Below are 10,705 nucleotides of genomic sequence, written 5' to 3'. Positions count from 1 at the left end.
AGGAGGAGGAGGAAGAGGAGGAGGAGGAGGAGGAGAAGGAGGGCTATAGGGATTGAACAAATACAATGTCTTATCTTCTTGGAGCTTACATTTCACAGAGGAGGCAGAAAATAAGCAGATAAACATGTCATGCCATGTAGTGATATGTGTCATAGAAAACAACACCAACATATACATATGCAGAAGAAGAGTAAGGGAGAGAAATGAGAGCCCTCTACTCACCCAGAGGATTGTCTAAGTGATGGATCAGTGAGCATTTATTGAACACCTACTATGCTATGCACTAGGCACTTGGTGGGGAGAAAGGAACAAGTGGAATCGTTGGTAAGCATGCACCTTACAGATGAGACAGAAACAGCAATAATAATGACAATACAGGATCCGGTGCCACGTTTTCCCCATATTCCTCTGAGACAGGTGTTGATATTCCCAGGGACTGGGAAAATTTAAATTACTTTTCACAGTGGGAAAATGCCAGCACCAAGAATCTAGCTCAGATCTGTTTGGTTCTGACATGGTTTCACTCATGCCGCACTCCCTCCTCTGTACAGATGGAATTGGAGGAGAAACTGGTGAATTCAGTACTCTTGGTGGTACAGCTAGGTACCATACTTAAAAAGATCATCAGTTGCCAAACATAAACCAAAACAAAAGGTCCTCCTGACCGGGCTTTATCATTTTAAGAATGAAATAGAAGGTATCTGAGGACTTTACAGATCTTTGGTTCATCATTCTGAATATCAATTGTTATTAGTTACAGATATATGGAAGTATTGACAAAAAAAAAAAGTGGTTGATATACTTCTGAGGCCGGGTGCAGTGGCTCATGCCTGTAATCCCAGCACTTTGGGTGGCTGAGGCAGGTGGATCACCCGAGGTCAGGTGTTCGAGACCAGCGTGGCCAGCATGGCAAAACCCCATGTCTACTAAAAATATTTTTTTAAAATTATCTGGGTGTGGTAGCTGACACCTGTAATCCCAGCTACTCAGGAGGCTGAGGCAGGAGAATCACTTGAACCTGAGAGGTAGAGGTTGCAATGAGCTGAGAGATTGCAACAGGAGGGAAACTCTGTCTCAAAATAAAATAAAATAAAATAAAATAAAATTCACAGCTTGTCTCAGGCACTGTGCAGTGCGGGCGGCAGCTGCTCTGTCCCACATGCAAACTCTCCAGCAGGTTAGGACGGCTGCAGCCCACACCACTTCAGAGGAGCCCTGAGTGGGTCAGCACATCTGACAAGATGTTGCCCCTTGCATCTTTTTTATTTTTTAGTTCCATCTCTGTTGGAAATAGATGCTCAGTGCCGCAAAGAAAAATCAGCGCTGAGACAAAGGATCTTTCAGCAATGCAATTTTTACTTCCTGGGCTGCAGGAAGGGTACTCTTGCTAGCCATCTTGCCATGAGAGTACAGTGAACAAAGGAAAACACACAAGTTTATTCCTTACACATTTGGGGTCGTCCTTACTGCTGTGTCTGATCTCCGTTGGCTAGAGCCAGACCTCACAATCTAAACTAAAACCCGAATGGCTAATAACTTAAACCCTTTCTAAAGAGGTAAGAGCAATGGAGGGCTGGGATATGCCTGTGAGCCTGACTAGCACAGATACCTTGGTTAAAGTACAAGGATATAGAATATACTAGGTACCTGTAAGTGTGGCATGTCTAACAGCTACATAGGGTAGGGCTTAACAAAGTTATTATCACATTTATTCTTTAACAAGAAAGGAAACTTTAAAAAGGAACTTTTTAACTTCCCACATTCTCCGAAGAGGAAGACCAGATAATTTACTGGTTACACTTCTGCTATAACAAAAGTCTGTCTACCATTCTGTGCTGAAGGGAAATACAGAGTGCAGATGGGAAAACTACTATCTACTAAGCAGATTAGAGACAGTAGGGTGCAATTCACAAAATACAGGGTCTTTTTTGTGGGTGTCACAGTCTGTCCCTACATTGTCGTTGGAGAGAGGAGGCGGGATATGTGGTACGATGCAAGCAGATGGCAGGTTCATAGGAAGATGAAGGGAAAAGATAAAGAAGACAAACCATTGTCTTTGAGAGTAGAACAGACAGGGTCTTGCTCTGTCACTCAAGCTGGAGTGCAGTGGCACAATCCTAGCTCACTGCAGCCTCAAAGTCCTGGGCTCAGGCAATCCTGCTTCAGCCTCCCAAGTAGCTGGGAGTACATGGGCACACCACCACATTTGGCTAAATTTTTTACTAGTTTCCTAGACATGGAGGTCTCCCTATGTGGACTAGGATGGTCTTAAACTCCTGGCCTCAAGTAATGCTCCTGGCTCAGATTCCCAAAGTACTGTGATTACAGGTGTGAGCCACCATGCCCAGCTGAGTGTTTCTTTATCTCTTCTTTCTTCTCCTCAGTATTTTTTCTTTTTTAATGCCCCTCCCTTCAACTCCTACCCCCTCCCCATCCTGCCCAACTATCTTAATTTCCAAGTTTTGGATAGTTTTTATTAACATTAATAAAATGCTTTGGAATTAAACCTGAGATTGAACCCCAGTTTCTTCCGTTACCAGCTGTGTAATGATGGGCAGGTAATTAAACTACAACTGGATTAACTTGCAAGTCTTCCACAGTGATTAAGTGTTGCTACTAAAAAAAAAAGAAAAATATAAACTACATAAAATGCCAATCTCCTTCTTTGTTGACATCAAAGATGGCCTAGGCCAGGCGGAGTGGCTCACACCTATAATCCCAGCACTTTGGGTGATGGAGGCAGGCAGATCACCCGAGGTCAGTTCAACACCAGCCTGGCCAACATGGCAAAACTCCATCTCTGCTAAAAATACAAAAATTAGCCGGGCATGGTGGCATGTGCCTGTAATCCCAGCTACTCAGGAGGCTGAGGCAGGAGAATTGCTTGAACCTCGGAGATGGAGTTTTCAGTGAGCTGAGATTGCACCACAGCACTCCAGCCTGGGTGACAGAGAGAGACTCTGTCTTAAAAAATGTATATATATTGATTTCACTTAAGTATTTCATTGTTTTCAACTGGCCTTGATGAAAACACTCAGAAATAACGTTGATACCCTACTTGTTTTATATATGTAGTTGTATCTGTGCTTTATATTACAGTGACTCCAAGACTTTTAAAGCTGAAGAGTCCTTAGAAATAATGTATTACACATAGGCAGGAAGATGGGAATTGCAGACCCTGGGGACCACTAGAGGCAGGAGATAAGAGATGTGAGCTGGAAAACTACCTATTAGGTCCTGATACGGTTTGGCTGTGTGTCCGCCGCCCTTCCCAGTCTCATGTCAAATTGTAATCCCCACATGTCAGGGGAGGGGCCTGGTGGGAGGTGATTGGATCATAGGGGTGGATTTCGCCTTTGCTAGTCTCATGATAGTGAGTGACTTCTCAGGAGATCTGACTGTTTAAAAGTGTGTGGCACCAACTTCTAGCTCTGTCTCTCCTGCTCTGTCATCGGAAGACATGCCAGCTTCCCTTTGCCTTCCACCATGATTATAAGTTTCCTGAGGCCTCCCCAGCCAAGCCTCCTGTACAGCCTGCAGAACTGTGAGTCAAGGAAGCATCTTTTCTTCATCAATGATCCAGTCTTAGGTGGTGCTTTATTGCAGTGCTAGAATGAACTAATCCACATACTCTGCTTACCATCTGGGTGATGGGACCATTCATATCCCAAACCTCAGCATCACAAAATATTCCATGTAACAACCCTGCATAAGCACCCCACTGACCAAAATAAAAACAAAGAAATAATACATAATTTTTCAAAGCATCCCTCATGGTGAGGGAGATATTTATTTTATTTATTGTATTTTTATTTTTTAGGACAGTTTCATGCTTGTTACCCAAGCTGGAGCGTAATGGCGCAATCTCAGCTCACCGCAACCTTCGCCTCCCAGGTTCAAGTGATTCTCTTGCCTCAGCCTCCCAAGTAGCTGGGATTACAGGCATGTACCACCATCCCCAGCTAATTTTGTATTTTTAGTACACGCAGGGTTTCTCCATGTTAATCACGCTGGTCTTGAACCCCTGACCTCAGGTGATCCACCTGCCTCGGCCTCCCAAAGTGCTGGGATTACAGGTGTGAGCTACCACGTCTAGCCAGCCAGGGTGATATTTATGATACCCATTTTATAGACAGGAAATTTGAGTCTCAGGGAGTGTGATGATTAATACTGAATGTCAACTTGATTGTACTGAAGGACGTGAAGTATTGATCCTGGGTGTATCTGAGGTGTTGTCAAAGGAGATTAACATTTGAGTCAGTGGGCTAGGGAAGACAGACCCACCCTTAATCTGGGGGGCACACTCTAATCAGCTGCCAGCAAATATAAAGCAGGCAGAAAGACGTGAGGAGGTGAGACTGGCCTAGCCTCCCAGCCTGTGTCTTTCTCTCATGGTGCATGCTTCCTGCCCTTGAACATTAGACTCCAAGTTCTTCAGTTTTGGAGCTCAGACTGGCTCTCCTTGCTTCTCAGCCTGCAGACAGCCTATTGTGGGACTTTGAAATCATGTGAGTTTAATACTTAATAAACTCCCCTTTATATATACATTTATCCCATTAGTTCTGTCTCTCTAGAGAACCCTGACTAATAAAGGGAGGTATCTTGCTGCTAGTCACAGACCTAAGTGAAAGAATCAGGACTCAAATCCAACTCTTCATAAATCCAAAATAGAAATGGAAGCTCTAGCCAGGCACAGATGTTCAGCAGTATTCCTGGCCACTACCCCCTAGAGGACAGTAGCACCACCACCAGCACTTTAGGAGGCCAACGTGGGCAGATCACCTGAGGTCAGGAGTTTGAAACCAGCCTGGCCAACATAGCGAAACCCCGTCTCTATTAAAAATACAGAAAATAGTTGGGCATGGTGGTGAGCGTCTATAATCCCTGCTACCTGGGAGGCTGAGGCAGGAGAATTACTTGAACTCAGGAGGTGGAGATTTCAGTGAGCCACGATTGCACCACTGCACTCCAGCCTGGGCAACAGAGTGAGAAAAAAAGAAAAAAAGGAAAAAAAAGAAGCTCAAAATGACAAAATAATAATAATAATATTATAGCTAGCATTTCTTGGGCAGTTGCTCTGCATGAAGTGCCTGTTCCAAAGGATTTCTCCACCTTGGAACCATTGGTATTTGGGGCCAGATAATGCTTAGTTGTAGGGGGCTGCCATTTGCATTATACGATGTTCAGCAGCGTCCCTGGCCTCTACCCACTAGATGCCCGTAATACCGCCACCACCTCCCCTCAGCATGACGGCCAAGATGTCTCCAAACCCTGCCAAATATTTCTGGGTGACACTTGAGAACCACTTCCCTACAATCTTTCACAGCATTGCTCATGGCAAGGGCGATATTATGACACCCATTTTACAGATAGGGAAACTGACTCTCAGAGAGATAGCTTGCTGCTAGTCACAGAGCTAACAAGTGAAAGAATCAGAACTCAAATCCAACTCTGCATAACTCCATGTGATATTGTAATTATGGTAACTACCAATGAGTAAGCATTTATCCATTACCGTGCTAAGTAAGCACTGCATGCATACACCCTCACAAACCTCTCATCAACTGTCAGAAGTGGATACACTCATATTTATTTCAATAAAATAGGTCATTGTTTTCAAATAGCCTTGAGGAGCAAACTGAAGCTCAGCAAGGTTATATAACCTGGCCAAGGTCGTACAGCTAAAAAGCTGTACAAAAATTATGTTCCAGTTTCTGAATTGGAATATAGCTCTGTCTGACTCCACAGCCTACGGTCTTCGCCAACACAAACATCCACAAAGCCTGAGGTCTCATTACACTGTACCCTTTGCCAATGGAGGATGGGAGAAAATGAGAAACAGTGATTTCATAATACATTTACAAGTAAGGGACAGGCACGGTGGCTCACACTTGTAATCACAGCACTTTGGGGGACCGACGCAGGTGGATCATCTGAGGTGAGAAGTTCAACCTCATGGCCAACATGGTAAAACCCCATCTCCACTAATAATAAAAAATTAGCTGGGTGTGGTGGCAGGTGCCTGTAGTCCCAGCTACTTGGGAGGCTGAGGCAGGAGAATCGCTGCAACCTGGGAGGTAGAGGTTGCAATGAGCCAAGATCCCACCACTGCACTCCAGCCTGGGTGACAGAACGAGACTCTGTTTAAAAAAAAAAAACAAACACGAGTAAGATCTGCTCTAATTGAGCTCAGTGGTCATTCATTCATTCACTCATTCATTCCCTGCATATGCTGAAACACTGGAAAGGCAGTATCACACAATCCAAAGAGCATGGTCTCAAATCCTGCTCTACTAATTACTAGCTGTGTGTCCTTGGACAAGTTACTTAAGTTCTCTGAGCGACCGGCTTCATTTTTCTTATCTGTAAAATTAGGTAATTACCTATGTTTTAGGATTATTATGAAAACAGAATCAAATAATGCATGGAAAGTGTGTAGTCTAGAATGACTATACATTAAGTGATCAATAACAATTTTTAACAAATTTTATGATTGTTATTGTTTCTCCCCATAAGGAATTGAGCTGGCTATGTTCTGAATGCATGCAGAGTTGAACAATATGAAAATAGCCAAAGAAAAAATCGTCATTCCAGGGAGATACAATTGAAACCCCAAAGCAATCTCTAAGCCATATGACAGGACAGCGTTTAACTGCTGTTCCGTATGTTACCTTAAGGGGAAAAAGATTGTACATGAATCTATGTTTGTCATAAGATTTTTTTTCAAAAAAGCTTTTGACTTAATGTTGGCAAATGCAATGAAATACACTTGCAACACAAATTGCACTTTTGAAAACATGAAATGCATCCACAATTTTCTAGATTTCTTGTCATCGTTTTTGCCTGTTTCTACTTTGAGGATTTGGGGGCGAAAAGAAAACAACTTCTGTTGCTCGGAACATTTCAATAAATGAAGATATATTGCTGCCCACAAAGATGTCCCATGAACCAGTCCTCCTGCTCTCCCACAAACCAAATTATACACAGATGTACGGCTGAGTCTGAAGATGTTTGTTAAGGCTAGTCATTTCAATTCTGAACTTAGTTACACATTCAAGACATAAAAGGGGAGGGAAAACAGGTTGAGGGGATAGTCTAGATTCTTTCTCCCAGGGAAGCTCTGCTTATCTTCTTCGAATCTAATCATCTGCCTGATTTGTTTTTATCTGTATACAAATTGGTCGGATGTTCTAAAAATCGTATGGGAAGGCTAGGTCTAATAGCTCCAGGACAAGACAGAGCGTTGGAAGTCTTCAGGTCATTTGACTTCCTTTCTAAAGTTACCTCTTAAGAAAATTCATAAAACTAGTAAATTCATTCACTTTGGCTAGATCTTTCAGCTCTCACTTAAGAGAATAGATTTAAAAACATAACTCATTTAAGAAAATAGTTTAAACAATTCGTTAAAAATTTTCCGTCTTATTTCATTTCTGTAACAGTTGATATCTGGCTGTCCTTTTTATAATGCAGAGTGAGAATTTTCTCTACCGTGTTTGATAAATGTTGTCCAGATACCATTGTCAAGAATGTGTTGTCCAAAATGCCTGTAGTTTTTAAAGATGGAACTGAACTCCACCCTTTGCTTGGTTTTAAGTATGTGTGGAATGTTATGACAGGACATAGTAGTGGTGGTCAGACATGGGAATGGTGGGGAGACAAAAATATACATGTGAAATAAAACTCAGTATTTTAATTAAAAAAAAAAGATAACACATTGAGATAAACACTGGAGTCCATATTGGAACAACCAGATTAATATTTCTGAGAAGTAATCAGATTAATTTGTGTGGAAGGCAGTAGAGCTTAATGGTTTACTGTAGGGAGCATCAGAGTTTGATGGAGCTGGCTTCACAGCCTAGCTTTGCTGTTTAATTGCTGGTAGACTCTACACGGCCCAGGGATTCCTACCTCCTGGTCTTTGTGCAGTTGTGCAATCCTCTCCCCTAACGTGGATTGCCCTGGTGGCTTGATTCTAACCAACAGAATATGGTCAAAGTAATTGGATGTTATTCTGTGATGAAGCTACACAAGATGTGAGTTTTGTCTTGCTAGAAGATTCTGTCCCTTGCTGCTTTGATGAAGCAAGTTTCCGTGTTGTAAGCCACCATGTTAGAAAGTACCATTGCCAAGGAACTCAAGGTGGTCTCCAGCCAACAGGAACCTGAAGCTCTCAGGCCAAGAATCCTCAAGGAACTGAATCCTTCCAACCACCATGTAAGTGAGGTTGCAAGCAGACCCTTCTCCAGCTGAGTCTTCAGATGTGACCCCCACCCTGGCTGACACCTCAGCTACAGCCTCTTGAGAGCCCATAAGCAGAGTATTTAGCTAAGCTTTGCCCAAACTCCTGGCCCCCACCAACTGTAAAATAATACATATTTATCAGTTAAGGATGCTAAGTTTGTGGTAATTTGTTAAGTAGCATATTAGTCTTCTCATGCTGCTAATAAAAACATAGGAGAGACTGCATGATTTACAAAGGAAAGAGGTTTAATGGACTCACAATTCCACCATGACTGGGAGACCTCACAATTATGGTGGAAGGCAAAGGAGAGACAAAGTTACATCTTACCTGGTGGGAGGAAAGAAAGCTTGTGCAGGGAAATTCCCATTTATAAAACCATCAGATCTTGTAAGACTTACTACCACAAGAATAGTAAGGGGAAGCCACCCCCACAGGAGGAGAAACCACTCCCCAGGTAAGAGATTCAATCATCTCCAGCTGGTCCTCTTGACATGTGGGGATTATTACAATTCAAGTGAGATTTGAATTGTAACCATATCAAGTAGCAATAGACAATACAGTAGCTATGCCGCCTTGGATGAGCGAGTTAACCTCTGAGCCCAAGTTTTTTCTGTGTAAAATGTAAATGCCAATAGCTACTTCTCAGCGCGGCTGTAAAGATTCAATAAAACAACAATGCTTAACATTGTAGCTGGCACCTTGGAAGCTTACTTTAAAATTTACTTTTTTTTTTTTTTTTTTTTTTNCTGGAGTGCAGTGGTACAATCTCAGCTCACTGCAACCTCCACCTCCTGGGTTCAAGCAATTCTCTGCCTCAGCCTCCCAAGTAGCTGGGATTACAGGCACCCGCCACCACATCCAGCTAATTTTTTGTATTTTTTTTAAAGGTTACCAGTGAAAATTTACTGTTTAAGATATGCTACAAATATAAAATTGAGGGCAGGAAGGATGGGGAGGGATAACACTGGGAGAAATTTTTTGTATTTCTAGTAGAGATGGGGTTTCATCCTGTTGGCCAGGATGGTCTCAATCCGCCTGCCTAGGCTTCCCAAAGTGCTGGGATTACAGGCATGAGCCACTGTGCCTGGCCAAAATTTACTTTCATTTTATTGATCACAACTCAGGAAATAATTAATAAGATATACAGGAGTTTTAAATATATAAATCAATTTTTTAAAAAATCACGTGTCAGGAAATTCAGTGTCATAGTTGTCACAAAAGGAGGCACAGTTTCAGTTTTGTAAACCAAAAATAAAATTCTAAGGACACACAGCCACGTGAATGGACCCCTCCTCTTAGCCAAGGGCATTCCAAAGTTAACCTGACTAGTTCAGGCCATGGTTGGAGGGGAGTCAGACACGCCTCTTTATATTCTACCTGCTTTTGAAATTCAGGAAAAGCCAACCAGCATTAACATCAACACAGACCTTAAAGCTGACATGAAACATTTACAAGCCCAGCACAGTGGCTCCTGCTTATAATCCCAATATTTTGGGAGGCCAATGCAGACAGATCACTTGAGGCCAGGAGGAGTTCAAGACCAGCCTGGGCAACACTGTGAAACCCATCTCTACGAAAAATACAAAAATTAGCCAGGCGTGGTGGTAGGTGTCTGTGGTCCCAGCTACTAAGGAGTGTGAGGCAAGAGAATTGTTTGATCCCAGGAGGCAGAGTTTGCAGTGAGCCAAGATTGCACCACTGCACTCCAGCCTGGGCGATAGAGCAAGACTCTGTCTAGAAAAAAAAAAAAAAAAGAAAAGAAAAGAAAAGAAAAAACATGTACAGTCTATTCCCTCCGAAGCCTGCTACCTGGAGGCTTCATCTGCATGTTAAAAGTTTGGTCTCCACAACCCATTATCATAGCCCAGGTATTCCTTTCTATTGATTCCAGGTATCCAGACAATAACTTAGCTCTTTTAAGCAACTGCCCATCAGAAAATCTGTAACTCTACCTATAACCTGGAAGCCCCTATCACAAGTTATCCTGCCTTTCCAGCTCGAACCAATATACATCTCACATGTATTGATTGATTGATGTCTAGCTAAAAAATATAAAAGCAAGCTGTACCCCAACCACCTTGGGCACATGTCACCAGGCTCTCCTGAGGCTGTGTCACAGGCATGTCCTTAACCTTGGCAAAATAAACTTCCTAAATTAATTGGAACCTCTCTGGGATACCTGTTTGGGTTCACAGTTTCTACTGCCTGATTCTTGTGCAATGAGGATTGAGGGGGGCAGCTGTGTGTCTGTATGCCAGAGGAATGATTATCCTGAAGGGAGGCAACAGGATACAAAGATCCACAGAAAGATCTCACGGAAAGAGGAGTGCATGCATATTTCATAGGAGTAAACTGGTTTAGGGCCGGGTGTGGTGGCTCATTCCTGTAATCCCAGCCCTTTGGGAGGCCGAGGTGGGCAGATCACCTGAGATTAGGAGTTTAAGACCAGCCTGGCCAACATGG

This window comes from Cebus imitator, unplaced genomic scaffold, assembly GCF_001604975.1.
Source record: "Cebus imitator isolate Cc_AM_T3 unplaced genomic scaffold, Cebus_imitator-1.0 Scaffold122, whole genome shotgun sequence".
NCBI lineage: Eukaryota > Metazoa > Chordata > Mammalia > Primates > Cebidae > Cebus > Cebus imitator.
Note: the sequence above shows the minus strand (reverse complement) of the source record.